The sequence below is a fragment of the Styela clava genome, chromosome 15 (assembly GCF_964204865.1).
Source record: "Styela clava chromosome 15, kaStyClav1.hap1.2, whole genome shotgun sequence".
Taxonomy (NCBI): Eukaryota; Metazoa; Chordata; class Ascidiacea; order Stolidobranchia; family Styelidae; genus Styela; species Styela clava.
In genome coordinates this window covers 3,137,501-3,142,500 of record NC_135264.1, presented here as the reverse complement: position 1 = coordinate 3,142,500, position 5,000 = coordinate 3,137,501, and the positions used below count along the sequence as shown (strand labels likewise).

General features: G+C 54.5%; 1 non-coding gene across 1 annotated transcript in view; it reads left to right on the top strand.

The window, feature by feature from the left end:
• Positions 1-3,588: 3,588 nt before the first annotated feature.
• LOC144413280 (small subunit ribosomal RNA) overlaps positions 3,589-5,000 on the top strand; it is a 1,810-nt gene continuing 398 nt past the window's right edge. The window contains exon 1 of the ribosomal RNA XR_013469314.1: positions 3,589-5,000. This exon is cut by the window's right edge and continues 398 nt beyond it. This is a non-coding gene — a ribosomal RNA (small subunit ribosomal RNA).

Genomic DNA, 5,000 nt, shown 5'->3' with positions numbered 1-5,000 from the left:
TCAGAGCGAAAGACAGTAATTTCGAATGAGCCAAGAAAGAGCGGTGCGGGGCCGGTCGGAGCACACCCTTTTCTCGGTGGCTGGCGGGCGAGAGAGTGCTGCGTCGCCGGCATCGGCGTCGAAAGAAGCCGAGCCGAAAAAAGTTAAAGTACAAACGTGCAAGCATACTAACCTAACCCTAGGTAAGGCATGTCAGAGCGAAAGACAGTAATTTCGAATGAGCCAAGAAAGAGCGGTGCGGGGCCGGTCGGAGCTCACCCTTTTCTCGGTGGCTGGCGGGCGAGAGAGTGCTGCGTCGCCGGCATCGGCGTCGAAAGAAGCCGAGCCGAAAAAAGTTAAAGTACAAACGTGCAAGCATACTAATCTAACCCTAGGTAAGGCATGTCAGAGCGAAAGACAGTAATTTCGAATGAGCCAAGAAAGAGCGGTGCGGGGCCGGTCGGAGCGCACCCTTTTCTCGGTGGCTGGCGGGCGAGAGAGTGCTGCGTCGCCGGCATCGGCGTCGAAAGAAGCCGAGCCGAAAAAAGTTAAAGTACAAACGTGCAAGCATACTAACCTAACCCTAGGTAAGGCATGTCAGAGCGAAAGACAGTAATTTCGAATGAGCCAAGAAAGAGCGGTGCGGGGCCGGTCGGAGCGCACCCTTTTCTCGGTGGCTGGCGGGCGAGAGAGTGCTGCGTCGCCGGCATCGGCGTCGAAAGAAGCCGAGCCGAAAAAAGTTTAAAGTACAAACGTGCAAGCATACTAACCTAACCCTAGGTAAGGCATGTCAGAGCGAAAGACAGTAATTTCGAATGAGCCAAGAAAGAGCGGTGCGGGGCCGGTCGGAGCGCACCCTTTTCTCGGTGGCTGGCGGGCGAGAGAGTGCTGCGTCGCCGGCATCGGCGTCGAAAGAAACCGAGCCGAAAAAAGTTAAAGTACAAACGTGCAAGCATACTAACCTAACCCTAGGTAAGGCATGTCAGAGCGAAAGACAGTAATTTCGAATGAGCCAAGAAAGAGCGGTGCGGGGCCGGTCGGAGCGCACCCTTTTCTCGGTGGCTGGCGGGCGAGAGAGTGCTGCGTCGCCGGCATCGGCGTCGAAAGAAGCCGAGCCGAAAAAAGTTAAAGTACAAACGTGCAAGCATACTAACCTAACCCTAGGTAAGGCATGTCAGAGCGAAAGACAGTAATTTCGAATGAGCCAAGAAAGAGCGGTGCGGGGCCGGTCGGAGCGCACCCTTTTCTCGGTGGCTGGCGGGCGAGAGAGTGCTGCGTCGCCGGCATCGGCGTCGAAAGAAACCGAGCCGAAAAAAGTTAAAGTACAAACGTGCAAGCATACTAACCTAACCCTAGGTAAGGCATGTCAGAGCGAAAGACAGTAATTTCGAATGAGCCAAGAAAGAGCGGTGCGGGGCCGGTCGGAGCGCACCCTTTTCTCGGTGGCTGGCGGGCGAGAGAGTGCTGCGTCGCCGGCATCGGCGTCGAAAGAAACCGAGCCGAAAAAAGTTAAAGTACAAACGTGCAAGCATACTAACCTAACCCTAGGTAAGGCATGTCAGAGCGAAAGACAGTAATTTCGAATGAGCCAAGAAAGAGCGGTGCGGGGCCGGTCGGAGCGCACCCTTTTCTCGGTGGCTGGCGGGCGAGAGAGTGCTGCGTCGCCGGCATCGGCGTCGAAAGAAGCCGAGCCGAAAAAAGTTAAAGTACAAACGTGCAAGCATACTAACCTAACCCTAGGTAAGGCATGTCAGAGCGAAAGACAGTAATTTCGAATGAGCCAAGAAAGAGCGGTGCGGGGCCGGTCGGAGCGCACCCTTTTCTCGGTGGCTGGCGGGCGAGAGAGTGCTGCGTCGCCGGCATCGGCGTCGAAAGAAGCCGAGCCGAAAAAAGTTAAAGTACAAACGTGCAAGCATACTAACCTAACCCTAGGTAAGGCATGTCAGAGCGAAAGACAGTAATTTCGAATGAGCCAAGAAAGAGCGGTGCGGGGCCGGTCGGAGCGCACCCTTTTCTCGGTGGCTGGCGGGCGAGAGAGTGCTGCGTCGCCGGCATCGGCGTCGAAAGAAACCGAGCCGAAAAAAGTTAAAGTACAAACGTGCAAGCATACTAACCTAACCCTAGGTAAGGCATGTCAGAGCGAAAGACAGTAATTTCGAATGAGCCAAGAAAGAGCGGTGCGGGGCCGGTCGGAGCGCACCCTTTTCTCGGTGGCTGGCGGGCGAGAGAGTGCTGCGTCGCCGGCATCGGCGTCGAAAGAAACCGAGCCGAAAAAAGTTAAAGTACAAACGTGCAAGCATACTAACCTAACCCTAGGTAAGGCATGTCAGAGCGAAAGACAGTAATTTCGAATGAGCCAAGAAAGAGCGGTGCGGGGCCGGTCGGAGCGCACCCTTTTCTCGGTGGCTGGCGGGCGAGAGAGTGCTGCGTCGCCGGCATCGGCGTCGAAAGAAGCCGAGCCGAAAAAAGTTAAAGTACAAACGTGCAAGCATACTAACCTAACCCTAGGTAAGGCATGTCAGAGCGAAAGACAGTAATTTCGAATGAGCCAAGAAAGAGCGGTGCGGGGCCGGTCGGAGCGCACCCTTTTCTCGGTGGCTGGCGGGCGAGAGAGTGCTGCGTCGCCGGCATCGGCGTCGAAAGTAGCCGAGCCGAAAAAAGTTAAAGTACAAACGTGCAAGCATACTAACCTAACCCTAGGTAAGGCATGTCAGAGCGAAAGACAGTAATTTCGAATGAGCCAAGAAAGAGCGGTGCGGGGCCGGTCGGAGCGCACCCTTTTCTCGGTGGCTGGCGGGCGAGAGAGTGCTGCGTCGCCGGCATCGGCGTCGAAAGAAGCCGAGCCGAAAAAAGTTAAAGTACAAACGTGCAAGCATACTAACCTAACCCTAGGTAAGGCATGTCAGAGCGAAAGACAGTAATTTCGAATGAGCCAAGAAAGAGCGGTGCGGGGCCGGTCGGAGCGCACCCTTTTCTCGGTGGCTGGCGGGCGAGAGAGTGCTGCGTCGCCGGCATCGGCGTCGAAAGAAACCGAGCCGAAAAAAGTTAAAGTACAAACGTGCAAGCATACTAACCTAACCCTAGGTAAGGCATGTCAGAGCGAAAGACAGTAATTTCGAATGAGCCAAGAAAGAGCGGTGCGGGGCCGGTCGGAGCGCACCCTTTTCTCGGTGGCTGGCGGGCGAGAGAGTGCTGCGTCGCCGGCATCGGCGTCGAAAGAAGCCGAGCCAAAAAAAGTTAAAGTACAAACGCGATGCTAATGAGCGAGCCGTTGTCTCGACTAATATGTAGGGGGCGTTCGATCGAGCGTCTGGCTTGAGCGCTTGTCGGCCTAGCAGAACGGTCGCATTGTTATGCCCGGGTTTTAGGCACCGCTGCAGGCGGCCGGCAGAGCTCTTGTTTGTGCGAAACTGAATGGATCGAGCCCGAGAGAGGGCGAGCAAAGAAAAAACGCAAATCGCTCCGCCTGGCACTGCCGGCGAGAGCGTGGACGTCGCGGCCAGCGACTGTCGAAGCTGAGTACGGCCGCAGGCGATCGCCTCGGTCTTAAACGAATGCGACGAGCACGCGCCGGGCGGCCCAGCAAGGGCCGAGCGCAGCTGTCGCAGCTATCTGGTTGATCCTGCCAGTAGTGATATGCTTGTCTCAAAGATTAAGCCATGCAGGTGCAAGTACGAGTTCTCGTAAAGCGAAACTGCGAATGGCTCATTAAATCAGTCTTGGTTTATTTGGTCTCGTAAGCGAAGTGGATAACTGTGGTAATTCTAGAGCTAATACATGCATTAAGCGCCGACTTCGGGAGGCGCGCTTTTATCAGATCAAAACCGACCGGGTTCGTCCTGTGACGTTTGATGACTCTGGATAACCACGCGGATCGTACGGTCTCTGCACCGACGACGTATCATTCAAGTGTCTGCCCTATCAACTGTCGAAGGTACGCTACGTGCCTACCTTTGTGATAACGGGTAACGGGGAATCAGGGTTCGATTCCGGAGAGGGAGCCTGAGAAACGGCTACCACATCCAAGGAAGGCAGCAGGCGCGCAAATTACCCATTCCCGACACGGGGAGGTAGTGACGAAAAATAACAATACAGGACTCTAACGAGGCCCTGTAATTGGAATGAGTACATCCTAAAACTCTTAACGAGTATCCATTGGAGGGCAAGTCTGGTGCCAGCAGCCGCGGTAATTCCAGCTCCAACAGTGTATGCTAAAGTTGTTGCGGTTGAAAAGCTCGTAGTTGGATTTTGGGCGAGCGCCGCCGGTCCGTCGCAAGGCGTGTCACTGGTTGCGTTCGCCTCACCTTCGGTTCTCCGTCGGTGCTCTTGACTGAGTGTCGGCGGTGGCCGATAAGTTTACTTTGAAAAAATTAGAGTGTTCAAAGCAGGCTGTTCGCCTGCATAGTGTTGCATGGAATAATGGAATAGGACCTCGGTTCTATTTTGTTGGTTTTCGGAGCACGAGGTAATGATTAAGAGGGACAGACGGGGGCGTCCGTACTCTGCCGTTAGAGGTGAAATTCTTGGATCGGCGGAAGACGAACTACTGCGAAAGCATTCGCCAAGAATGTTTTCTTTAATCAAGAGCGAAAGTCAGAGGTTCGAAGACGATCAGATACCGTCCTAGTTCTGACTATAAACGATGCCAACTAGCGATCGGGAGGCGTTACCATGACGACCTTTCCGGCAGCTTCCGGGAAACCAAAGTCTTTGGGTTCCGGGGGAAGTATGGTTGCAAAGCTGAAACTTAAAGGAATTGACGGAAGGGCACCACCAGGAGTGGAGCCTGCGGCTTAATTTGACTCAACACGGGGAAACTCACCCGGCCCGGACACAGGTAGGATTGACAGATTGAGAGCTCTTTCTTGATTCTGTGGGTGGTGGTGCATGGCCGTTCTTAGTTGGTGGAGCGATTTGTCTGGTTAATTCCGATAACGAACGAGACTCTGGCATGCTAAATAGTTACGCGACCTTCTCGGTCGGCGTCTAACTTCTTAGAGGGACTAGTGGCGTTTAGCCAC